The following is a 27,767-nucleotide window of genomic DNA, read 5'->3' on the forward strand; positions in this document are numbered from 1 at the left end:
TGAATTTGCACAGGTAATATCTTTTACCCAGTGGAATACATAAGATTTCCCCCTGAATATTTGAAAGGTAGCATAAGCACTTCCTCTAATGGCAAACCCAATGTTTATTTATTTATTTATTTATTTATTTATTACATTTTTATACTGCCCAATAGCCGAAGCTCTCTGGGCGGTTCACAAAAGTTAAAACCACAATAAAACACCCAACAGGTTAAAAACACAATTTCGAAATACAGTATAAAAAGCGCAACCAGGATAAAACCACACAGCAAAATTGATATAAGATTAAAGTTAAAACAGTAAAATTTAAATTTAAGTTAAAATTAAGTGTTAAAATACTGAGTGAATAAAAAGGTCTTCAGCTGGCGACGAAAGCAGTACAGTGTAGGCGCCAGGCGGACCTCTCAGGGGAGCTCGTTCCACAACCGGGGTGCATGTTCCTGTGCTGGCAAAACTGGAGCTAAAGAAAAACAGAGAAACCAGGAGGTATCAGTGTGGTCAGGTGAAAGACACAGTCACATGTCACATGTTTTTAAACAAAAGAGGAGCCCAATCCCCCCCCCCAAAAAAAACACATCCCCGTACTCAGAAACAATGAACGGCTGGGCTGGTAGTTTCACCTAGGGGGGATCTACACATCGTTGTGAAGTCCCTTCCGTGCGCGTTTTTTTAATACGTACCTAAATGAAGCGTCTCTTTCTTTACCGCCTCATGCGCTTTTTCTTTCGTTTCGTTTCGTTGGAGCGTTTCACACTCTTCTAAATTCCTGTCCCTTCCGTCGCAAGTGGGTGTTTCTTAGAGGCTGGCTTTGGTGGATGCTTGTGACGTTCTCCCTTGCTCCCCCCTTTTTAAAAAAATTCCTCAAATCCCAGAATTCCCTGTTTGGGTCGTTGTGGAGAAGATGGAGTCCATGGATAACCAAACGGAATTAGTCAGCACCATGGCTGTTTCTATCAATTTACTTCTATGTGCTCTTTGAGCACAGTTTGCTCGAGGATGAGTACCGGCATCGCCGGGCGCAACTCCGAAAAATCATCAAAATTCACCACAGATGGAGGATGCTGTTCTTGCAGCAGCTTGAGCAGGACAGCAACTTTTTGGTGTTAGGCACAGAGTTCATTCGTCTCCCTGCTGTTTTCAGACGCTACTGGGTCCGTCCCAGTAGCAAGGACTGGTGGGAGAATTTAGTTCTGAAAGTATGGAATGATGAAAGGTGGATCGAGAGCTTCAGGGTGACTCAAGCCACGCTGTTTGAAATTGTTGCTGAGCTGACTCCAGCACTCCAGAGGAACCAGACGGCCATGAGGGATCCTCTTTCCGTCGCAAAGCGTGTTGCCATTGCTATTTGTAAGCTGGCTAACCCTGGGTTCTATAAAAATGCAGCAGAACAGTTTGGGGTTGGCAGCTCAACAATTGGCAAAGTCTTCGTTGAAGTGTACTTGGCAATGGAGCTAGTTCTTCTTCATCACACAGTCTATCTTGGCGATTTTCGGAAGGTAATTTTTTTTCTTCTAAGCTAAATTGGATGCACACGTGCGCATGTGTGACGAACGACCGCATGTTATGTATATAGGAATTTTTTTTCTTTGACCCGTAGTTGGATGCACACGTGTGCATGTGTGATAAACGAATGAGTGCTTTGTATAGGAAGGTTTTTTCTCCCTTTGTCCCGAAGTTGCCTGTACACGCGCGCATGTGAGACGATCGAATGAGTGTTATGTTTATAGGAAGGTTTTTTTTCTTTGGCCCGTAGTTGGATGCACACGTGCGCATGTGTGATGAACGAACTAGTGCTATGTATAGGAAGGTTTTTTCTGCCCTTTGGCCCCAAGTTGCCTGTACACGTGCGCATGTGAGACAATCGAACGCCTGTTATGAATATAGGAAAGGTTTTTTTTTCTTTGGCCCGTAGTTGGATGCACACGTGCGCATGTGTGATGAACGAACTAGTGCTATGTATAGGAAGGTTTTTTCTCCCCTTTGGCCCCAAGTTGCCGGTACACGTGCGCATGTGAGACGAACTGCTATGTGTTTCAATGTAAACATTCCTGTTGGTTTAAACATTGTCTTTCACTTTTTACTACAGGTAATGGACGGCTTTGCAGCTTTGGGATTTTGGCGCTCCTGCAGAGCCACAGATGGAACGCATATTGAAATTGTATCTCCAGTTAGGCAAGGCAACGATTTCATAAATTGGAAAAACTATTATTCTATGATTCTGCAGGGGACTACAGACCACACTGGCCGCTTAACCCATATTGAGGTGGGGTGGAGTGGCAGGAACCACGATGCCCATGTATTCCGAAATTCATCCCTCTTTGAGGCAATGGATGCTGGAGTTTTTTGCCCCTCCAATGAAGTCTGGAGAATTGGGGACGTCGAAGTGCCGCCTTTCATTGTCGCTGATGGGGCTTATCCTTTGCAGAAATGGCTTATGAAGCCCTATGGGGGTAACCTTGACCCTCCGCAAGCACATTTCAATTACTGCCTTAGCCGTGCCCGGAACGTTGTCAAACGTGCCTTTCGGAGACTGAAGAGCAGATGGAGGTGCCTCAGTGGTCGGCTGGAAGTGGCGGAGGAAAATGTTCCTTCAGTTATTGCTGCTTGCGTAATTCTGCACAACATCTGTGAAGCCAGAGGTTACACAATCATTAACAGTGACAGACCGCAAAACCGTGTAACACTTGAGACCCTAGGACAACCCTATGTTAATAATGAAAACGAGCATGGAGCGGAGGGAATCAAAGTTAGGGATGCTATTTGTACATACTTGTGGTGTAACAGGGAGTTGCGTCGGTAAAATTAAAGTGTAATATAATGGAAATGTTGTTGCTTTATATTTGTTCACTCTCTTCGTGACTTCATTTTTTGTGTTACGTTGTTTCATATGGAATAAAAAACTTTTGTATTGGCATCTGTACTTCCCTTTTCAATTAATATCAAAGCGTATGTGAGATTATGTGCAATTACTTTTTAGGGATTATAGGGGTCGCAATTCAGGAAGTAAACCTTATCCTTCTCTGTGGTTAAACACGAGAAACATGGCTCGCAGAGTGGCCTTCTGGCAACGGGACGAGGTGGAGCTCTTATTAGAAGAGCTCCTAAAATCCGGGCACGTGAAGCGGATTATGCGGAGCTCCAACATGGAGACAATCTCCATATTTAAAAATGCTGCGGTTACACTAACCTCGGAGGGGTACCCGAGAAGTGCCCTACAGGCCCGAACAAAGTTTAAAGTTCTGAAGGCCAAATTTTTTTAAGCCATGGAGCTGCATGAAGGAGCACCCCCCAGGTGGCATAGACCACCCCATTTCGATGCCCTGCACAAGCTATGGCTGGAAGCTGGGCAGCCAAGCTGGATGGAAAGGCGACCAGCCAGTAAGTTTTTAGTGTTAAGGAATATAAACTCATTTTGCTTTTTAAATATTTCCAACTTAATTCATTAAACTAGTTAGATTAAAAACACTGTATTAATTGCAGTTTACTTATGTTAAATTGAAATTTCAGTCATGTCTAAGAACCTGAATGTATCTGAGTTGTGTTATTATATTCAATATATATTATAAGAAATAATTAATGAAACACCACTGTACATTTGATAGAGAAATACTAAATAAAGGGAATACATTTTGTAATTGCAAGTTTTGTGTTTCCTACTTAGTTATGAAAGTACATTGGATCTTTTTATTAATCATTATATCATTATATTTAGCAATTTTTTAAAAAAATGAATTTGCTGATTTAGCTTTAACTTTCTAGTGGAAAACATAAGCATTATTAATTATCCTGCGCTCAGACGTACTATTACTTTGCTAACTTTTCAGACATACAGCCAGCTTGCCTACCCAGAGTAGGCCAGCAGCAAGGCACTGCATCAGCAGAGGAAGCTGAAAGCTCACCACCAGATCCTGAAGACCCAGGTCTATCACTGATTACAATAAACTATAGAATAGTTTAAAAAACCAAGGTAATGACTGATGCTCACTTGATTTCATTGCTAAAAGTACATGCTTCCCTTTTCAGGAGAACAGTCCACATCTATAGAAACTTCTGCAGCTCCACAGCCTGCACAAGGCCAACAGTCATCGGGCACTCGTACAAGTCCAGAAGTGCTTAAGGCTGTCCTTAGATTGGAGGCATCGTTCCACAAAACAAGTAAAAATGTTTTTTAAGCAAGTAATGTAAAGTTTTATTTGGTTAAAAAAGAATTCCTGCATTTTCTAGTAATGATTATACTCTATTCTTAGTGCGTCGCTTGGAAAGGCATGTCACAATTTTGGAGGAGCAGATGCTAGAAGTTTGCCAAGCCATTGGATTGGACGCTGCAGGACCCTCAAAAGCTTCCAAAAAATAAAGTATTCTTTAAAATATAACTGTATTACAACGTACTTTGAAAAAAAATAGCACTTCCTGTTTACAAATGTTAAATTACTTGTTATTAAACACATATTTTTGCAAAGAAAACACACAATTTGTAAATTTTATGCAGTGGAACTAGTAACAATCTCATTTGGACAAGTTGTACAAACTAAGACTTCCATTTCTGTCTTCTATCCATTAAGCTTCTAAATGTAAACGTGGAAAATACTAAAAAAAAAAAAGAACATTGAAACTAGAGCAACCCTTTAACAACAGCATAAAACAACTACATTAACATTTAACAAGTTTTATGTTATTTGCACACTAATTTGACAGTTATGGTGAAAACACTAACGGCCGTTTAATCAGCCGTCTGGGACGTACAGCATCTGCTACACCTCTTTTTGGAGTAGATGTAACAGATGAGGAGTAACTAGGAACACTTTCATCATTGTCAAGAATCTCAACATCAAGATGTTGAGCAGCAGATTCAATCTCAGCAATTTCTGCAGCCTGACTATTCCTCTGTCACAGCATGCTGTTGGCATCAGGAATTTTATCAACAAGGCGTTCCAAGATAGATGCGTGATGTGCTATGGAGTTTATCAGCATCTTCCTGTCCCATTTATATTCCTCATCTGCTGTCACTGACTTCCTTAAAAAATCATTCTAAAAAGTTGCATCTTCTTGCATCATAGCTCTTGTTTTTGCACTTTTTGTTGAAGAATGCTGCATTAAACGTTGAGCAATATCATTAGCAGAACGTCTGGTTTTGCGATTTCGAATCATCGCAAGCCTTATGGCAGGCGACAAAGTGGCCTGTGTATTTGGAATCCCTGGGTCTGATAAGAAAAAAAACCAATTAAAATTACAGGTATTGTTTGTTGGCCTTATCATTACTTAGAAAATTGTTAAGAGAATAATTCAAATTACTATAAAAATTTCATGTTAGGGTATCTAACAAGTGCTTTTCCAGCACTGTTACTTTAAAGTAAATGCTGCACCATAAGTAATAATAGAGGGTATAATTTTAGATTTACCACTTTCAGGGAACTGGAATGGTTGCTGTTGTCCATCAGCTGCAGTGCTGCTGGTTGATGCTGTTTCTGTGAAAATAAGTAATAGATATCATTGTTGCATTGGCAAACATATGATTACTCGCAGCCAATGCTACCCAGGCCATAACAGGTTGAAAACCCAAATCTTTGGCAGCCCATCTCTAACATATGCAAACCTTGATCCACAGTACTTGGTGCTTGCTCTTGATCTGTCAATGTAGAGCTAATATTTGCATCTGAATCCATGCTGACCTGTTCATCTGCGAATAGTAAAAACAACCAATACTTAATAAACATTTGTCCTATTGTTAAGGGAGAAATATACACACAGAAATAACATTACACACCATTGTAAAGGTTCTCAGTATTCAAAGTTTCAACAGGGACATGATCTTCTTCCTGTGAGGAACCATAACTCATGTTCGAGGAACTTATTTATTTATTTATTTATTACATTTCTATACCGCCCAATAGCCGGAGCTCTCTGGGCGGTTCACACTTCCGGATGAGCTGCCTGATGACGCCATGGTCCTTGTAATTTCTAAACTTGATACTACACGCTTCGGTCTCATTGTAGCATCACCCCTGAGAATGCTGTGTAGCTGTGAGAAGTAGGGACAGGTGGTTGCATTGTTACCTGACTTTGCATTGTGCATGATCACTCTACGATAGTCAAGTCTCACAGCTTTGCTTTTCCTCCTGCACTCTACAGCTGTTCGGTTGTGCCCCCTCTTTTGTGGTTCCTGTGCTATCACTTCAAATGAATCAATGTTCTGATGGCTTGCCCTCAGTTGCTCCTGAATTTTTTCTTCCCCCCATACGTCAAGCAAATCCAAAATTTCTGGGTGACGCCATGAGGTGCCTCGCCCCTTACTGCCACTTGCCATTCTCAGACTGCAATGAGAGTTGGATCTAGGGATTACGAAGAATAAAAATATTGATAATATTATTAATTTATAAATATATCTCCTGCTGAAACTCTTTAACTCCTTTATTTGGTTTTAATGTTAGGTCAATGATAACTTAGCAGCATTGCTAACAGAATGAAGTTTTTTTAATATGTAACAAAAACTAAAACAACACTCATGTAAAAAATTATTGTAGTTGGATTAACTGTCCTCATACAACCGTTACCTGAAATATGAAGAACAATTACAAGCATGAGGGAAATGCAAGGGAGGTTGGGGGGAGAGGAGTGGGTATGGGTGGGAGACTTACCAGAATAGGTAATGTCCTGGACTGAAATATCACTTCTAAGAGATAAATGTAAACTTCAGCAGCCAAAAAGGAACACTGTGATTGAAAGAAAAAGGAAATTGACCAGTGAAGAAAAGGACTTCTATTAAGAAAACATGGTTGATAAAGGGTAATGTTAGGAGGGTTGGGATGAGGTGGAATGGGCTGGAAAAGGTGTGTGTGTGGGTGACGAAAGTATCTGTTCTTACTTTAAGAAATGAAATTGAAAATGACCGCAGTGTACACAAGCTGTTCTACTTAGAAGAAAGGCATGCAAAAGGTTTATAAGCAAGCACTGCATTCCACATTAGAGTTAAATAAATTATGCCATGAGACAGGGGGAAGAATACATTAAAAAGAGAACATGCTTTCTTCAGCAGACATAAAAACATCAAAATTAAAGGGTAATCTAAGGAGGGGTGGGGTGGGTTTGTGTGTGGAGGGGAGAAACTTAACATTATTTACATTCCAACATGCAGAAATGAAATGAGCTTGACCAGGCAGCAAAAGCAGTTCTGCTAAGAAAAATTCCGTGCAAAAGTGCAGTTTTTGAAAAAGGAAGGGGGGGGGGACTGACGAAAGTATCTGTTCTTACTTTAAGAAATTATGCCATGAGGCTGGGGGAAGGATACATTAAAAAGAGAACATGCATTCATCAGCAGACATAAAAACATCAGCATTTTCTTCTAAAGAAAAAAGTTAATGAGAACACAGCTCCCCTCTCCTCGAGCGCGGGAAAGGTGAAAAGATGGATGCTGCTTTTCGTGCTGGATTTGTGGGTTGGCTATAGACTTTAAGCACAATAGACGCCGCTATGTAAACAGCAGATTAACCCTAACCGAATGAGCACATATGCGCATCCCTATCAACATTTTTTTAAAAAAATTAAATGGGAAAGGCAAAAGAGGAAAGGAATGAGGAAAATTGAACCCACCCACCTCCACTCTCCTCGCTCGTGGGAAAGGTGAAGAGTAAAGATGGATGCTGCTTTTCGCGCCTGATTTGTGGGTTGGCTATAGACTTTAAAGCACAATAGATGCCGCTATGTAAACAGCAGATTAACCCTAACCAAACAAGCACATATGCGCATCCCTATAAACAACTAAAAAAAATTAAAAATGGGAAAGGCAAAAGAGGAAAGGAATGGGGAAAATTGAACCCACCACACCTGTCCTCGCACGCGGGAAAGGTGATGATTAAAGATGGATGCTGCTGTTCGCACCGGAAATGGTATCGGAAGTCGAAAGGCAACAAAATAAGTCTGGGCGGAGCGGGGCGGGGAGGAAACAGCGAATAAATGTTACACACGTTGGAAGAAGGAACGCATTAAATTGACTTAAGACGGAGTAAATAACAGCGCTCAAAAGCCGGGAAACTGCACTTTGAAAGTAAGCCTGTGTGTCTCGATGAGCTTCGGGGCGCACTCCAGACGCACGCAAGCGCCTTCGCAACGACGTGTAGATCTGCCCCCTAGTTTTCTGTTTTGCTGAGGCTTTTAATGTGCAATCAGCTTGCCAACGTCCATTTGTAACCTTTCTGGGTTTTCTCATTGCTGCTTACAGTATGTCTTCTTGCCACAGAAAATTTGTTATTGAGTTAAAGGCAGAACAGTTGCCTGAGGCCTTTTGATTATTAGAAAAGGGAGGATACCTCTGTCTGGAAGCACCCACTGTTCCAGCTGCATAAGCACTCCCTCTAACAGCAAACTTGATGCTCCTGTGCTGCCAGGAATGGAACTAAAACCACATCACTGAGAAACCAGGAGGTATCAGTGTGGCCGGGTAAAATACACAGACACAAACCTTTAAAGGAAAATAAATCATAGGGGATCCCACCCACCCACCCAAAAAAGAGCCCAAAACACTTCTTGACTAGCCAGGCCCCTATGGCAGCCAGCTAGCATTATGTGACCAGCTACAGCCTCCGTGGGAGTAATTTTGTGGTAGTGCCCTCAGTAGTTTTTCAAATTCCCAAATGTGCTCACGAGTCCAAAAAGGTTGGAGATCCCTGCTCTAATCTACCCGAGCAAGTTCATTTAAAGTAATTACCGGACATTTTCATGAAGGACAAATTTCAGTTATGGTTTTTATGTTAAATTAGAACTGGTAAGCCTGATTACTCATGTTTTATGTCCCTGTGATGTGTGTAAAAGGGAATTTCATTCTGTGATATTAGTCTATGCTCCAGGTGAAAGGTTAAGAACTGCCCCCCAGCATTCCTTCATGGCGGATTCTAGGTGCCTCTTAGACAAAGGAAGAACTTTCAACCAATCAGTGTCGAATGTAAGCTGTGATGTATGAATTGTATGCACCTTACCTTGTATTGGCAATGTAACCTAGTTTGTTAACAGAGCACGGACCAGTAAAGTCCATTAAAGATAAGAGCACTGACCAATTATGTTACTAACAAGTGATGTAACCAGAGTCTATATATTCCAGAGGATCCCTTTGTTCGGGGAGCTCTTAATTTGCATTTCCCGCTGGAGCTCCAATGTTGCAACATTTACGAATAAACTTTAACTTGCATTCTCCAACCCAGTGTGTTTATTGGCAAAGTATACACTGAGGGAGCGGCCTGTCCAGCCCTCAGGTTTGAGGGCTAACAAATTGGCGAGCCAGCCAGGAGAAGCTGCTCAGAAGGCCTGCCCTCAGTTTCACCCCTTGCGCCTTCTGGTGCCTTGGAGACGGGGAAAACGACTAGCACGCACCAGACTTTTTCTGGAGTCATTCCCCTTCCCCCGTCGGCAGGAGCCGGGAGGGGAGACTTCTGACAGTGTATGCTTGGAGAAGCAAGCTAAAATCTGATAGGGGAAAGAGACGGAGAGAGAGAGACCTTCTGAAACGGGTAAGTTCCTTTTATTTCTGGATTTTTTTAAAAAAAAAAAGGGCCCAAGGGAAAAGTGAAGGGGCAGTGGTAAATAGATCTCACTGTAGAACATACGCTTAGGTAGAACGGAAAAGTAGAGGAAAGACCTCCCTGTTCTCCTTTTGTTGATTAAGGAAGAATCAAAGCGTTTAAACAGGAGATAGCGTAGACGCTAAGGTAGAGTACCTGAATTCAGAGAAGGAAATCTGAAAGCTGAGCAACACTGCCCTCCTGTGGTTAAAAAAAATAATGGGAACTACCCAATCGAAGGTCCCTCTGGCAACTCCTTTGTCTTGTATTTTGAAAAATTGGAACCAGTTTGCTTGTCACCCAATGACAAAGAAATGTTTGAAGTTCTTATGTATGAAACAATGGCCTCAATATAAGCTGGAATGCGGAGAAAGTTGGCCGGAATTTGGCAGCCTGAGTTACAATACTATTTTGCAGTTGAGCCTCTTTTGTGAACGTGAGGGGAAGTGGAATGAAATGATGTATGTGAGTGCTTTCATGTCTTTGTTTCGTGATGAACCGGCTCAAATGTCTTGTGGGTTGCGTGGGGGAGGGGGGATGATGGCTTTGTGTGGGGTGGGCGGTGGTGCTTCGGTGCAAAAGCCTGCTCCAGCCCAGGAGGAGGAAAATATGGGTTTTTTGGTGCCTCCTTTAGTTCCTGTGAGGCAGAGACACCCCCCCCAACAGGCAGCTCGGGCACTGGATGTAAATCATGCGGCATCACAGATGCAGAAGGGTGGGGAGCAGAGCAGCCCAATTGATTCTTCTTCAAGTGAATCAGATCAGGGGGAGGGGTTAAAGGAGCAAGGCGAGAAAGTTATTTCCCCCCCTGTAGCGGCCAGAGTGCGAAGCAAGGATGCCGTGTTGGCCCCCTTGAGGCAAGCGGTGGGACCAACCGGTGCTCCAGTGCTCATCCAAATCCCTTTCACAACTACTGATCTACTTAACTGGAAGCAGTCAGTTGGATCTTATCGCAAAACCCCCCAGGCCATGGAACAGCTGATCAGTACCATATTCCTCACTCATGACCCTACGTGGGTTGATGTCCAGGCTTTGTTGACAGCTCTCCTAACCCCAGAGGAGAAAAGATTGGTTTTAGAAAAGGCAAGGGCTTTAAGCCTAGCACGAAATAGAGATGGAGATCAAGATGCATTATGTCCAAAGCAAGACCCCAACTGGAACCCAAATGACAGAGGTGACAAGCGAAGCTTAAGTAATTACAGGAATTTGATATTGGAGGGGCTTAGGGAAGCAATCCCTAAACAGAGAAATTTATCTAAGCTTTATGAGATACGTCAAACCCCAGAAGAAGATCCTTCTGCTTTTTATGAGCGCTTATGCATGGGAGCCAGGCAATGGACTGATCTGGACCCAGAAAAGCAGGAAAATGCCAAACTGTTTACCACACTTTTTATTGGACAGGCAACATCAGATATCAGAAAGAAATTGCAAAAGACAGAGGGTGCTGGAGGAATGAATATTAGTCAACTAATTGAAATTGCATATAGAGTGTTTTCTAATCGTGAGCAGGTTAAAGAGAAAAAAGAGGATAAACGTGTACAGAGACAGGCAACTTTGTTGGCAACAGCAATTGTAGAACAGAGAGGAAGAGGACGTGGAAGAGGGAGAGGGCATGGAAGAGGGGGGGGCGTCCCCCTGCAGAAGGAACAAGACAAGGTTACCGGCTAGGACGCAATCAGTGTGCTTATTGTAAACAGGAAGGCCACTGGAAAGATGAATGCCCGGAAAGAAGGGATGGAGGAAAAGAGGGAGGAAAGAAAGTAATGGCATTAGAAGAGGACTCAGAGTGACTAGAACCGGGGGCTAAAGAAAAGCTTATATTTACTTCCCCCAGAGAGCCCCTGGTTAAAATGAAGGTGGGGAAAGAACTGATTCATTTTCTTATAGATATTGGCGCAACGCATTCCGTCTTGACAAATTTCAAAGGACCTTTGTCTAAAGTCAAAATTCCTGTTGTAGGGGCTACTGGCAAACAAGTGATTCGGCAGTTTGCAGCCCCAATGGACTGTAAGATAGGAGGGACTTCAGTCTCCCATTCGTTTTTGTACATGCCAGAGTGCCCCCTCCCACTGTTTGGGCGAGATTTATTGTGCAAGTTGCAGGCCCAGTTGACATTCTCTGACAACAAAATTGTTATGAAGATTCCTAATGAAGAAGCATGGAAGGCCCAGGTGTGTTTATTGCTGAAGCCAGCAAAGGGAGATGGTGCTCCATCAAAACCTTTGTTTTCACAGCTAACAGAGAATGAAGAAGTACCCCCTGAAATTGAACAGGCCGTGATGTCATGGGTGTGGGCAAAAGACAAACCAGGAAGGGCCAAGTGGGCCACCCCAGTCAAGGTAGAACTGAAACCAGGAGCCACCCCACCTAGAATACCACAGTATCCCATCAAGAAAGAAGCTAAAAAGGGCCTGGAGCCTATCGTGAAGCATTTTCTGCTGCATGGGCTGCTCCGAGAATGTCAATCTCCATTCAACACCCCCATTCTCGCGGTAAAAAAACCGCATAGTCAAGAGCTACGCTTTATTCAAGACTTAAGGGCCGTGAATAAATGTACAACCACGCTCCACCCAGTGGTTCCTAATCCTTATACTTTATTAGCAACCCTGCCAGCCAATGACAAGTGGTTTATAGTGTTAGACCTGAAGGACGCTTTCTTTTGCATTCCACTTGAAGAAGGGAGTCAGGAAATCTTCGCCTTCGAGTGGGAGGACCCAGAAACTGGGAGGAAGACTCAGCTGTGCTGGAAAGTACTCGTCCAAGGGTTCAAGAACTCGCCCACCCTCTTCAGCCAAGCTTTGAGCGCAGATCTTCAGAGATGGGATCGGGGCCCCTCAGGAACTTTATTGCAATATGTTGATGACTTACTTCTATCAGCGCCGACGAGAGGAGAATGCCGTCTACTGACCGTGAGCCTATTGAACTTTTTGGGACAAGCAGGTTACCGGGTGTCTAAGAAAAAAGCACAGGTTGAGAAACAACAAGTAAGATACCTAGGATGTGATGTCTCACAGGGTCAGAGAGCCATGGGCCCTGAGAGGAAAGAAGCTATCTGCCGGATAGCACCACCAAAGATGAAAAGACAATTGCGAGGCTTCCTGGGGATGGCAGGATTCTGCAGAGTATGGATTCCAAACTTTGGATTAAAGACCAAAGCCCTCTATGAGGCCACTGCTGGTAGTGAAGGAGTGCTGCAATGGACTGCAGAATGTCGGAAAGGCTTCGATGAGGTCAAGAAGGCCTTGATGCCGGCGCCTGCCCTAGGCCTGCCAGATTTAGAGAAACCATTTCAGCTCTATGTGCATGAGCGTCAAGGAGTGGCTTCTGGAGTTCTGACTCAGCTACTGGGAGATTGGAAGAGACCAGTAGCTTATTTCTCCAAGCAATTAGATTCAACCTGCCAAGGATGGCCTGCTTGTTTGCGAGCGGTAGCAGCCACAGCTATGTTGGTGAAAGAATCTCAAAAGCTCACTTTAGGGCAAGCAATGACTGTATACTAGGGGTGTGCACGGACCCCCCGCTCCGCTTCACTTGCAGATCCGCCATTTTTCGGAGCGGGTCGCTCCGCCCCGCCCCCGCTCCGCCCACTTCCGCTCCGCTCCGCTCGGAGCTCCGGATCCGGATCCGGAGCTCCGTTTTTGCCCCCCCATAGGGTTGCATTGAAAGCTAAAAAAGTAAACAACTTTTTTTCCGTTGAAGTTAGAAACCTCACGTTTGGCACCATGACACCTCATGGGCGTATACACACACACGCCAAGTTTCAAGGCAATCCCATCATCCCCTGATTTTTGGCGAATTTTTGAAAATCGGGCACCCCATTCACACCCCTTGGGATAGCTCCGTCAATTTGCATGTTAGAAACCTCAAACTCGGCACCAGGGCAGCTTATCCATGTGTCCACATGCACGCCAAGTTGCAAGCAAATCCCATCATCCCCTGATTTTTGGCGCGGCTCTACCCTCTAACGCACCTCCCATAACCCTAATTCACACCCCTTTAGATAGCTCCGTCAATTTGCACGTTAGAAACCTCAAACTCAGCACCATGATAGCTTATCCACGTGTCCACATGCACGCCAAGTTTCAAGGCAATCCCATCATCCCCTGATTTTTGGGGAATTTATGAAAATCGGGCACCCCATTCACACCCCTTGGGATAGCTCCGTCAATTTGCATGTTAGAAACCTCAAACTCGGCACCAGGGCAGCTTATCCATGTGTCCACATGCACGCCAAGTTGCAAGCAAATCCCATCATCCCCTGATTTTTGGCATGGCTTAACTCACCCCAAATTGTCCCATTCTACAACTACGTCAATTTGCACGTTAGAAACCTCAAACTCAGCACCATGATAGCTTATCCACGTGTCCACATGCACGCCAAGTTTCAAGGCAATCCCATCATCCCCTGATTTTTGGGGAATTTATGAAAATCGGGCACCCCATTCACACCCCTTGGGATAGCTCCGTCAATTTGCATGTTAGAAACCTCAAACTCGGCACCATGAGAGCTTATCCATGTGTCCACATGCACGCCAAGTTGCAAGCAAATCCCATCATCCCCTGATTTTTGGCGCGGCTTAAACTTTTTAACTCACCCCAAATCAAGTCCCATTCTACAACTACGTCAATTTGCACGTTAGAAACCTATCCTTTGGTCCCATGACAGCTTACCCATGTGTCCCCATGGACACCAAGTTTCAAGGCAATCCCATCATCCCCTGATGTTAGGGGAACTTTTGAAATTTGAACACTCCAGTATGTCAGGGATTTAAAGTTGCAATTGCAGACAGCTCAATGGGGCCAGTTCCAAGGCAATCCCAACATGCCACGAGATAACCCTAAATCTTCTGGCACATTTGAAAAAGGGATTATTGAATTTGATAAAGTCTAAGTGAGCGCAGGAAGGACTTCTCCCCTTAGTCAAAGCAAGACACATACACCATCGCTGCAAGGCGGGAAGGGGAGAAGGGAGGGAAAGCAGGCAGGCAGCATGCATTGTAGTGCCGCAAGGATGGCTTGAGCACTAACGCATAGCAAACCAACCCATAAGTGGGCGCAAAGTGAGGCAAAGATGGCTGGTTCTTTCTTTCTAAGCCAGCAGTTACGCCTTGAGGGGCACAGAGGAGGACGATTGGGAGCAAACCAGGCACCAGGCGGGCAGAGAGGCAGGCAGAGTAGGCGAGGAGTCAGTCCTGGCAGATGCCCCACCACAGCAGCACCCCGGGGGAGGCGGGCAGACAGGCAGGCAGGCATGGGTTGGCGGGCCCAGAAAAGCTGGTACCTTGCACAAGTAAGCCATAGATCTGTGGGGGAGTCAGTCCCAGCAGATCCAGCTACCTCACAAGGATGGCTCCCAGGCAGGCGGGCAGGCGCCTCCACTGTAGTGGCTGTGCTCAACTCGGCGGGCGCACTACAAGACGAGTTGAAGTGAGAGCTCACTTCTCAGGAAACGTAGTGGCTGTGCTACGGGAGATCGGTGGACTGCTGGAGCTTAGCTTTTTCTCTGAGGGGAAGTCCATGAGTTGAAGTGACAGCTTGCTTCTCAAAGACAGGGTTACAGCGGAAGAGGGGTGGGACGAGACCGGGGAGACAAGCTCGACCAGTGACTACTACTAATCCCCACATCCTGGAGGACCACAGCATCCCACACAAAGTGGCTGTGGTGAAGTCAATGGCTGTCATGAGTCGAAGTGAGTGCTGACTTCTCAGGAGGAAACTTAAACTGTCCCTAGTATGCACTAAGTGGCTGTGCTATGGGAGTTCGGTGGACTGTTGGAGTACCAGCCGCAATTGGGGAAGTGAATGAGTTTCAGTGAAAGGTTGCTTCTCAAAATCAGCACACAGATCAAGGACTCCATTTGATCCCCGAGCTATCTAAAGGGTGACCCGTGGACTGCTGGAGTTTTCCTCCGGTTCCCGGTGGCTGGGATGGGTCTCGGCTTCTCAAAGCCATGGCACTGCTGCATATGCAGTGCAGCTTCTCGAAAGAGAGCTGTCCCACGGAAAAACGGTGCATTACTGGAGCTTAGCTTTTTCTCAAAGGGGAAGTCAATGAGTTGAAGTGAAAGGTTGCTTCGGAAGTCTATGGCTTTCATGAGTTTCAGTGACAGCTTGCTTCTCAAAGAGGGCGTTACAGCGGAAGAGGGGTGGGACGAGACCAGGGAGAGGAGCTCGACCAGCTGCTGCGACTAATCCTCACCCACATCCTGGAGGACCACAGCATCCGCAGTAGTGGCTGTGGTGAAGTCAATGGCTGTCATGAGTTGAAGTGAGTGCTCACTTCTCAGGAGGAAACTTAAACTGTCCCTATGCACTAAGTGGCTGTGCTATGGGAGTTCGGTGGACTACTGGAGTACCAGCCGCAATTGGGGAAGTGAATGAGTTTCAGTGAAAGGTTGCTTCTCAAAATCAGCACACTGATCGGGTCACCCAGAGGTCCACAGCCTCTACGTAGTGGCTGTGCTGAAGTCAATGACTTCCATGAGTTTAAGTGAAAGGTTGCTTCTCAAAGGCGAGGACTTGCCTGTTTCATTTTCGCAGCGAGACAGGCAGCTGCAGTAACACTCACAACCACACACACAAGGACAGCTTTTGCACAGAGGCTCATGAGTTCAAGTGACAGCTTACTTCTCAAAACCATACTTCGGGATCAGGGAGTACGTCTTCCACTCCCAGGGCACTCCAAAGGGCGACCCGTGGACTGCTGGACTTTACCTCCCTCAGTTGGGGAAGTGAATGATGAGTTTAAGTGAAAGCTTGCTTCTCAAAGACGGGTTACAGCAGAAGGGGAAGAGGAAGAGGATGAGACTGAGGAGAGAGAGGTTGCTTCGGAAGTCTATGGCTTTCATGAGTTTCATGAGTTGAAGTGAGTGCTCACTTCTCAGGAAAATTAAACTGTCCGTACACACTAAGTGGCTGTTCTATGGGCGATCGGTCGACTGCTGGAGTACCTCCCACACATAGGGGAAGTCCATGAGTCGAAGTGAAAGCTCACTTCTCAGATAACTTGAATTGCGAGACTGGGGAGAGACGCTCGGCCAGCTGCTGCAACTAATCCTCCTCACCCACATCCTGGTGGAACAAAGCATCCACCGAGAAGTGGCTGTGGTGAAGTCAATGGCTGTCATGAGTCGAAGTGAAAGCTCACTTCTCAGGAGGAAACTTAAACTGTCCCTATGCACTAAGTGGCTGTGATATGGGCGTTCGGTGGACTGTTGGAGTACCAGCCGCAATTGGGGAAGTCCATGAGTTGAAGTGAGTGCTCACTTCTCAGGAAAATTAAACTGTCCGTACACACAAAGTGGCTGTGGTATGGGCGATCGGTGGACACCTGGAGTACCACCCGCACATAGGGGAAGTCCATGAGTTGAAGTGACAGCTTGCTTCTCAGGAGGAAACTTAAACTGTCCCTACGCACTAAGTGGCTGTGCTATGGGCGATCGGTCGACTACTGGAGTACCACCCGCACATAGGGGAAGTCCATGAGTTGAAGTGACAGCTTGCTTCTCAAAGACAGGGTTACAGCGGAAGAGGGGTGGGACGAGACCGGGGAGAGAAGCTCGACCAGCGACTGTTACTTATCCCCACATCCTGGAGGACCACAGCATCCACAGTAGTGGCTGTGGTGAAGTCAATGGCTGTCATGAGTTGAAGTGAGTGCTCACTTCTCAGGAGGAAACTTAAACTGTCCCTGTGCAGTCAGTGGTTGGGGAGAGAGGCACGGCCAGCTGTGCCTCCACCGTAGGGGCTGTGCTCAAGTGTCTGAACTTGAAGTCGAAGTGAGAGCTCAAAATTGCTCCATATGAGACTGGGGAGAGAAGCTCGACCAGCGACTGCTACTTATCCCCACATCCTGGAGGACCACAGCATCCGCAGTAGTGGCTGTGGTGAAGTCAATGGCTGTCATGAGTTGAAGTGAGTGCTCAATTCTCAGGAGGAAACTTAAACTGTCCCTATGCAGTCAGTAGTTGGGGAGAGAGGCACGGCCAGCTGTGCCTCCACCGTAGGGGCTGTGCTCAAGTGTCTGAACTTGAAGTCGAAGTGAGAGCTCAAAATTGCTCCATATGAGACTGGGGAGAGAAGCTCGACCAGCGACTGCTACTTATCCCCACATCCTGGAGGACCACAGCATCCGCAGTAGTGGCTGTGGTGAAGTCAATGGCTGTCATGAGTTGAAGTGAGTGCTCACTTCTCAGGAGGAAACTTAAACTGTCCCTGTGCAGTCAGTGGTTGGGGAGAGAGGCACGGCCAGCTGTGCCTCCACCGTAGGGGCTGTGCTCAAGTGTCTGAACTTGAAGTCGAAGTGAGAGCTCAAAATTGCTCCATATGAGACTGGGGAGAGAAGCTCGACCAGCGACTGCTACTTATCCCCACATCCTGGAGGACCACAGCATCCGCAGTAGTGGCTGTGGTGAAGTCAATGGCTGTCATGAGTTGAAGTGAGTGCTCACTTCTCAGGAGGAAACTTAAACTGTCCCTATGCACTAAGTGGCTGTGCTATGGGCGTTCGGTGGACTGTTGGAGTACCAGCCGCAATTGGGGAAGTGAATGAGTTTCAGTGAAAGGTTGCTTCTCAAAATCAGCACACAGATCAAGGACTCCATTTGATCCCCGAGCTATCTAAAGGGCGACCCGTGGACTGCTGGAGTGTAACCTCCCTCACCCTCAATTGGGGAAGTGAATGAGTTTCAGTGAAAGGTTGCTTCTCAAAATCAGCACACTGATGGAGTCACCCAGAGGTCCACAGCCTCTATGTAGTGGCTGTGCTGAAGTCAATGACTTCCATGAGTTCAAGTGAAAGGTTGCTTCTCAAAGGCGAGGACTCGCCTGTTTGCTTCTCAAAAAACCATACTTCTGGATCAGGGAGTACGTCTTCCACTCCCAGGGCACTCCAAAGGGCGACCCGTGGACTGCTGGAGAGAGGCAGCCTGGCTAGTGGTGGTGGTGGTGCCAGGCATTGCCTTGCCCCCTGCTTGCACCTCACCTAAACGTGCAGTCAATCATGGACAAACGGTTGTAAACCGCCCAGAGAGCTTTGGCTGTGGGGCGGTATATAAATGTAATTAAATAAATAAATAAATAAATAAATAAATGGAGTCTTTTGGAACTGGGTGGAAAACTATCCGGATGAGTTGACTAAGCTGTACCGGACGCCACAGAAATGAAATGAACTCAAGTGCGGTGCTTTGCCCTCACAGTCAGTCACACACACGCACGGTGACAAACTCTGCCTAGTGCCTACAGAGAAAAAACCAGCCTGCCTGAACTGTAGTGTGCCTGCCAACCCAAGGAGGGGTGGAATTAAAGGGAGCCTGCCTGTCACTCCCACGAGGGCTTGAGGGTGGGGTATCCCAGCAGGGGGAGATTGCCCTTCAGAAAGACCAGCTGCTCCACCAAGTCCGGCTCCAAGCGAGAGCGGTGAGGGGTCACTATGTCGCCCGCCATAGAGAACACCCTCTCGCTTGGAACACTGGTGGGTGGGCAGCTGAGTCGATCCATGGCCACCCGCGCCAGGTCCGGCCAAATCTGAAAACGGGATGACCAGTAGGCCAGGGGGTCCATGGAGGAGTCCTCGATGGGCTCTGACAGGTAACGCTGCACGGTGGTTGCAGCGTCATCCTGGCTGGTGGCTGGGGAGGGTCTCTGCCCAAACACGGTGTGCAGAGCCTCTTCCCAATACCCCTCGCCTGTGCTGCTGCTGGGAGGGATGCAGGTGAGGCTGCTGCTGGTGCTGCTGGTGCTGCTGCGGGGAGGGGTGGCCTGCTCCTCTGCCTCACTCTGCCCCACCCTCTTGGCCCATGCCGCCCGCACTTCGCCCACCAGCGTTTCCACCCAGTGCTGCCTGCTATTTGGCCCACAAAGCCCATCCTTCACACGAGGGTCGCACATGGCTGCCAACATGTGGACCCTGTCGGTTTGGATGGGCTCCAGCCTCCGCGTCACGCCGTCCCTCAGCCTAGTCACCGCTTCGCGGACCTCGGGCTCGAAGCGCCTGCCGGTGACGGGATCCCTGTACTCCAGAAAGTCGCCCATCTGTTTCTGGAGATGCCTGCATACAGGGATCACCTGGCTGAGGAGGGCAGAGCTTTTGCTCAGGGTCTCGGTGGCGTTCAGGAACGGCTTGAGGACCGCCACCAGCTGGGACATGGCGTCCCACTGCTGCTTGCCCAGGTGGTGGACGCCCATGTCCCTGACCCTGAACAAGTCGTGGATGGCACGCTGTTGCTCCACCATCCGCTCCAGCATCAGGTAGGTGGAGTTCCAGCGTGTCACCACATCCTGCACTAGCCTGTGCTGCGGGAGATTCAACTCCTCCTGCTTCTCCCGCAGCAAGCGACTGCCCTTGACGCTGTGGTGGAAATGGCCTGCCACCTTTCTGCAGCTCTCCAGGAGGTTACGGATCCCGGACAGGGGACCGAGGTTGGGCTTGCTGCTGCCCATCCCAAGGCCATCCCTCACCACCAGGTTCAAGACGTGCGCGATGCAGCGGACGCCCTCGAATCCGCCGTCGCGCACCGCCTTCACCATGTTGGCTCCCCCGTCCGTGACCATGTAACCGCGGGTGACCTTCTGCCCAGCTAGCCACCCATCCACCATGCGGTTCATGGCCTCCGTAATCTCCCCTGCCGTGTGGGACTGGTCCATCACTTGCGTGTGGAGGAGGGCCCAGCAGTAGCCCTCCTTGCCAGTCCCTGTAGTGCTGGATCCTTCCTGCCCCACGGCTGCCCACCAGTGTGCCGTCAGGGACAGGTAAGCGTGCACTCCGCCCTCGCTGGACCAAATGTCCGAGGTGAAGTGCACCATCCGTGCCTCTGCCTGGCACAGACGACCCAGCACTAACTCCCTGCAGGAACGGTACAGGGAAGGCACCACCCGCCTGCTCAGGGTGGTGCGACACGGCAGCTTGTAGTATGGCACCACAAGCGCCATCAGCCTCTTGAAGCCTGCGTTGTCGACGAGGCTGAATGGCTGGTCGTCCAACGCCACCATCTCACCGATTGACGTGGTGATCTGGGAGGGCGTTGGAAAACGCCATCTTGTGGTTCCATACTTCCCCCACCCCATTTCCGGCAGGGTTGCCTGCCTAACCCTTGTGGGGATGGGAGATGGAGAGCTGAGACTGGAAGTGCCAGCAGCAGCAGCAGCAGCAGCAGCAGCAGCAGCCGCCGCCTTCGGCTTTCCCCTGGAACCAGTCGCCTTGCCCGCCTCTTTCCCCAGCAAGACCGACTGGTGCTGCCTCTTAAGATGCATCTTCATGCTGCTGGTTCCATAATGCCCTGTCGATGAACCCCTGCTTAGGCTGAGTTTGCAGTGGCGACAGACAGCAAAGCGGGGATCCGCTCCCAACTCAAAGTGGTCCCACACGATGCTTGTCTTTCGTTTCCGTGGTGACACCACCAATTGCCCGCCTGAGCTCTCTGGTGTTGCCACAGAAACAGGGGTGTGGGATGAGACTGGGGAGAGAGCCTCGGCCTGCTGCTGCTCCTCCTCAGCCCCCACATCCTGGAGGCCCACCGCCTCCTCCTCCTCCTCCCCCCCCTCCACTGTGCTGAGGACCTCGTCTAGGTCCATCATCGGGCTCGTGGGCTGAAAGGAGAATGAAGGAGTTGGGGATACTCCTCCTCCTCTAATGGCACTGCTGCCACGTGCCTCTTGCAAACGGGCACTTTTCCCATTCCCACCCTCAAAAAGAGAACGCCGGGCACAAGTTGCAGAAGAGAGTGGCTCTGCCTGCTGCTTGTCCTGCTTCTGTTTTGGAGCAGTCAGCCAAGGAGTTGCCCGTTTGAGTTTCACAGGAGGAGAGGAAGCCTGCTTACTGCTGGCAGACTGAGCCTTGCTGCTTTCAGCACGCCTGCTTCCTCTTTTCATGATGACTAACAAAATATTAATACTACTAATACTATGTATAAGGTACTACTAAGAATATGTATAAGAAGATATAATATGTTTAAATGTAGGGAAATGGGACAAGAACAATAAAATATACTACTACTAATATGTATGAGAATATACTAATATATATATATATATCTACTACTAAGAATATCTACAAGAATATAATAATATGTTTAAGAATATTACTAATAAATGTAGGGAAATGGGACAAGAAATGGGACAACCACTACTATAACAAGAACAAAATATGAATACTACTACTACTAATATGTATGAGAATGTATACTAATAGACTACTAAGACTATGTCAAAGAATATAATATAATATGTTTAAGAATAGGGAAATGGTGTGCGTATGCTTTCCCCAAAATGCTCAATCTGTGGCTGCCTGTTGAACTTGACAAAAGCAGCCCACTCCGTCGAAGTTACACAGAGAAGAAAAAGAGAATCCAATTTTTTTGGTATATTTGGTATATAGAAGATAGAAGGAAACACAATCAGGATTTAAGAGAGGGGAGGGGGGAAAAGAACCAACCACTACTATAATATGTATGAGAATGTATACTAATAGACTACTAAGACTATGTCAAAGAATATAATAATAATATGTTTAAGAATAGGGAAATGGTGTGCGTATGCTTTCCCCAAAATGCTCAATCTGTGGCTGCCTGTTGAACTTGACAAAAGCAGCCCACTCCGTCGAAGTTACACAGAGAAGAAAAAGAGAATCCAATTTTTTTGGTATATTTGGTATATAGAAGATAGAAGGAAACACAATCAGGATTTAAGAGAGGGGAGGGGGAAAAAGAACCAACCACTACTATAAGAAGAACAAAATATGAATACTAATATAATATGTATGAGAATATATACTAATGGACTATGTGAAAGAATATAATAAAATATGTTTAAGAATATAAATGTAGGGAAATGGGACAAAAAGTGTGTGTATGCTTTCAAAAGAAAGCTTTCACAAAAGCAGAACAGTCAGGCTTTAATACAGGGAAGGGGGGGGCAACCAACCCAACCACACACTCCAAAATTCAAAAATAAAGTTTATATTAAATCAAAGTAAGGGGAAAACACAGGGCAAACTAAGCTACAAGTCAGAAAGAAGCAAACAAACACACACACGCGCCAAACTAAACCTATATTAAATTAATCTATCTCCAAAGCAGGAGCACTAGCTAAGTAAGTGTTCCCTCCACGAACGCCAACCCACAAAGAGACACAAAACAGAAAGTTCTCAGGGTGGGTCTGCCTTAGTCCCCCCTCCAACGCTGGGATTGGAGGAGGATGCTTTCTGAGGAGATCAATTCTCATCAGGATTGGGAGTTGAATGTGCCTGTCATCGCTTCCAAAAAAATAAAAAAAAAAAATAAAAAAAACCCAAACCCCGATTTTTAAAAAAATATTGCACGTGAACCACAGCACGCAGAAAGTTGAGAGTGGTCTCAAAATGACCCCCATCCACGACTCTCTGTGCACAAGAATTTTCAGAACGATAGCTTAAACCCCCCCCCAGTTATCCCCGATTCTTTCCCTCAATGCAATCCTATGGGCGAAAAGCCGAAACGGAGCCCCGCGGTTGACCCGATTTTTAAAAAAATATTGCACGTGAACCACAGCACGCAGAAAGTTGAGAGTGGTCTCAAAATGACCCCCATCCACGACTCTCTGTGCACAAGAATTTTCAGAACGATAGCTTAAACCCCCCCCCCCCCCAGTTATCCCCGATTCTTTCCCTCAATGCAATCCTATGGGCGAAAAGCCGAAACGCAGTTTGAGCCCCGCGGTTGACCCGATTTTTAAAAAAATATTGCACGTGAACCACAGCACGCAGAGAGGTGAGAGTGGTCTCAAAATGACCCCCATCCACGACTCTCTGTGCACAAGAATTTCCAGAACGATAGCTTCAAAAACAACGTAGTTATGCGCGATTATTTGCCGCAATGCAATCCTATGGCGAAATGTTTTCAAGATGGCGACCGGAGCGCTCCGCCTGAACTCGGAGCTCCGAAAAATGGTCGCTTCTCTTCGCCTTGCTTCTAGGGGGTCCGCGGTCCGCTCCTACTCCGCCTCTGGGTAAGGCGGAGCAGGCCAATCCGCTACTGCTTCTACGCTCCTAATCGGAGCGGAGCACATCCCTACTGTATACACTCCTCATTCGGTGTTGGCCGTGATGGACGCAAAGGGAGGGAATTGGCTCTCACCAAGCCGTATGGCTACGTACCAAGCCATCCTTCTGGATCAAGGAGATGTTAACCTGCAGATTTCCAGCACTCTGAATCCAGCTACCTTGCTGCCCCTGGAGCAAGAAGAAGAATTACAACATGATTGCATCCAGATCATTGAAAGTGTTTATGCCAGCAGGCCTGATCTCAAAGATGCCCCACTGCCCAATGCAGATGTAGAGTTTTATACTGATGGGAGCAGCTTCATGGAAAATGGAATCCGGAAATCGGGATACGCAGTGGTCACTTTGTGGGACACAATAGAAGCAAAATCTCTACCTCCCAACACCTCCGCGCAGAAAGCAGAACTTATAGCTCTGACCAGAGCTCTCCAGTTAGCAGAAGGAAAGACTGCTACAATATTTACAGATTCAAAATTCGCTTTCTCGGTGTTACACGCCCATGGGGCTATATGGAAAGAAAGAAGACTGTTAACTACCAGCAAAAGCCCTGTGAAGCATGGGAAAGAGATCTTGAACTTGCTAGAAGCTGTCACCAAACCAACTCAAGTAGCGGTGGTGCATTGTAAAGCCCACCAGAAAGATGACAGTGAGGTTACTAAAGGGAACCGGAGAGCTGACGCAGCAGCAAAAAAGGCAGCCCAAAGCACAACCAAAGAAGTCCCAGTGTTGGCCCTTGTGCCCCAAGTGAATTTACCAGAAGAACCACCAGAGTATACAACCAAAGAAAATCAGCTTGCAGAGAAGCTGGGAGCCACGGAAAAGAAAGATGGATGGTGGATCTTGCCAGAAGGACAAGTGTTGATACCAAAGCTGATCCTTAGTCATGTGATCCAGGAATACCATCAGGGCACCCACCTGAGAGCAGAAGCCATGACCCAAGGCCTTCAAAGAGTCGTAGTGGGACCTAGGCTGCGGAAGATGGCTGATCAGATAGTGCGGAGATGTCCTGTTTGTTGTGCTAACAATCCCAAGATCTCCCCAAAGCCCCCTCCCGGGGCAGGGAGACATGGACTTCTGGCTGGTGAATCGTGGCAAGTGGACTTCTCTGAAGTCCCCAAGAAAGGACACTTGAAATACCTGTTGGTATTCGTGGACACTTTAACGGGATGGACAGAAGCATTCCCCTGCCGAACTAACCAAGCCAAAGAAGTGGTTCAAGTGATGCTTAAAGACTTGATCCCAAGATTTGGGGTCCCCGAAGGCTTGGCCTCAGATAGAGGGCCTCATTTCATTTCAACTGTGACTCAGGGAGTTGCCAAAGCCCTAGGGATACAGTGGGGTCTTCACACTGCTTGGAGACCACAGTCTAGTGGGCAGGTGGAGAGAATGAATCAAACTCTGAAAAGACAATTAGCAAAAATCTGTCAAGAGACTCATTTGAAATGGCCAGAAGCTTTGCCCCTTGCCTTGCTTAGAGTTCGCATTGCCCCTAGAGCTAAATTGGGAGTTAGTCCATTTGAGTTAATGTATGGGAAACCGTACCCTAAGAATCCAGTGGTGGTGCATGGGAGCCAAATGAATGTGAGGGGAGAAACATGGGTCAAAAGTTATTTGCATTCTCTCTCGGCTGTGTTGTTTTCTCTCCACAGATACTTCCATGAGCGACTTCCCTTGCCGTTGGACACTCCAGTCCATAAGTTCCAGATTGGAGACGAGGTCCTGATCCAAACGTGGAAAGATGAACCTCTACAGCCTAAGTGGAAAGGGCCTTACTTAGTGATCCTCACCACACATGCAGCAGTAAAAGTCCAAGGAGTAAAGGCGTGGATCCATCATACCAGAGTAAAAGCAACTCCAGACTCTCAGCCCAGAGGAAAAGAGGGTAAGAGTGCCACTCCAGAAGCTGGCACAAAAACAGGACAACATTGGACAGTTGAACCAATAGAGGGACTAAAGTTCTTGTTCAAAAAGCAACAATGATGTAGAAAGTAACTGTTCTCCTCTGCCTAATGGGAGCGGGAGAATGGTTGTCAAAGTGGTCTGTAACAGGACAAAGTGGACTGATGAAGAAATTTGAATCACACCAAAATGTGTGGGTACACATTGCTCAGCAGATAGTGAATACCTCTCACTTCTGTTTGAAAGGGGGGACCTCAGCACAATAGGCAGACTCACTATATGGCTACCAAACAAGCCTCAGCTTCGCCCCCAACCAACCACACTATTCCATTGCCAAAAGCGGGGTGTGGTTTTGGATGAGTCATGTGACAGCAACATAGATTTACTGAGTAAAGCAGAAACAGTATCTCTAGCCATGTCACTGGTGGGCGTCCCAGGCTTAGCTGTAGCTGACAGCGTGCAGTTAAATAAAGTAGCTTGTGCCCTGGCAAAAAGTCTGAACTACACATCACAAGCCATTGCAGCTCTAAGTGCAGATGTACAAGGGATAAGAGCTGCAACCCTGCAAAATCGAGCAGCCATCGATTATTTGTTGCTAAGACATAACCATGGGTGTGAAGAATTCGAAGGGATGTGTTGTTTTAATTTGTCTGACAATTCACAGTTGGTAAAGTCAAAGGTGCAGAAATTACACGATATTGTGTCACACATTACACAAGATCAAGGACTTGATTTCTCATGGCTCACCTCTTGGCTTCCTAATTTCTCATAATTAAAGCAACTTTTTGTCTTCCTTATAGCTTTTGTATGTATCTTTCTTATGATCTGTTGTGGAGTACAATATGTGCCTATCTGTTGTAGTGTCTTTAAAAATATGATGCCAGCCTCATCTAACCGTGTATTGCTTGCAGTACCAGCTACCCAGGACCCAATTCGGAAGAACAAGGAAGACGCGAAGAAATTCCTAGAGATGCAAAATATGGTCAAGGGATATAAGTCTGTTTTGTAAAAAAAAAAAACATATATACCTTGAAGGGGGGATTTGATGTGTGTAAAAGGGAATTTCATTCTGTGATATTAGTCTATGCTCCAGGTGAAAGGTTAAGAACTGCCCCCCAGCATTCCTTCATGGCGGATTCTAGGTGCCTCTTAAACAAAGGAAGAACTTTCAACCAATCAGTGTCGAATGTAAGCTGTGATGTATGAATTGTATGCACCTTACCTTGTATTGGCAATGTAACCTAGTTTGTTAACAGAGCACGGACCAGTAAAGTCCAGTAAAGATAAGAGCACTGACCAATTATGTTACTAACAAGTGATGTAACCAGAGTCTATATATTCCAGAGGATCCCTTTGTTCGGGGAGCTCTTAATTTGCATTTCCCGCTGGAGCGCCAATGTTGCAACATTTACGAATAAACTTTAACTTGCATTCTCCAACCCAGTGTGTTTATTGGCAAAGTATACACTGAGGGAGCGGCCTGCCCAGCCCTCAGGTTTGAGGGCTAACACCTGTGTTAGACTTTTTTTTTTTTTTTACTTTCGTAGTTTGCATGGCCTATGACTGTAAGCAATAAACAATTTGCAAGATGCTCATTGCCTGCGCCAAGCACATTGTTTGTGCATTTCCACATTATGTGAATGTATAAGTATAGATATAGAAGACCAAGACTGGTTATCTGCTGTCCCAGAGGGCAAGATAGATTGATAGACAGATAATAGCCTCTGTGCCATGAAACAACAATGCTGAATGGCTTATCCAGTTACTATCTCTAAGGCTAACCAACCTAACAGTGTTGTTGGGAGGATAAAATGTTGTCCTGGGTTATGTTGCCCTGAGCACCTTAGAGGAAAATCAGGATTTAAAAAATAAAATAATTAATTAATGGACACACCCAGATCCCTACACAATTTGAAGTACAGGAAGCGGGTCTCCTTTCCCTATATGGCAGCCCTGGGTTTATCCGTCCTTTTCCTAATGCAATCCACACTCTCCCAATGCCACTCTTTATATGTCTACTCTGAAGTAAGGCCCATTCAGTTCAAGGGGACTTCTTCCATCGCAAGTACGAAGGATTGGAGCTTCAACAACTTTCCTTTGTTTACGTCCGGCTCTCTTTCACCACCACATGGGCAGGATCCACGAAAGCGAATCTAATAATAATAATAATAATGATGATGATGATGATGATGATGATAGACTTTAAGATGCCACAGGAGTCTTTGTTGTTTTCACTACCATACTCTGTGTATGTTTTGGTTTGCGTTTGGGTTTGTTGTTGGTTTCTT

The 27,767-nt window shown here is 46.6% G+C and overlaps 1 protein-coding gene across 1 annotated transcript in view; it reads left to right on the forward strand.

Annotated features, from left to right (window-relative positions):
• TMEM50A (transmembrane protein 50A) overlaps positions 1–27,767 on the forward strand; it is a 127,788-nt gene that overhangs the window by 54,210 nt on the left and 45,811 nt on the right. The window lies entirely within an intron of this gene.

This window comes from Elgaria multicarinata, chromosome 13, assembly GCF_023053635.1.
Source record: "Elgaria multicarinata webbii isolate HBS135686 ecotype San Diego chromosome 13, rElgMul1.1.pri, whole genome shotgun sequence".
NCBI classification, from domain to species: Eukaryota; Metazoa; Chordata; class Lepidosauria; order Squamata; family Anguidae; genus Elgaria; species Elgaria multicarinata.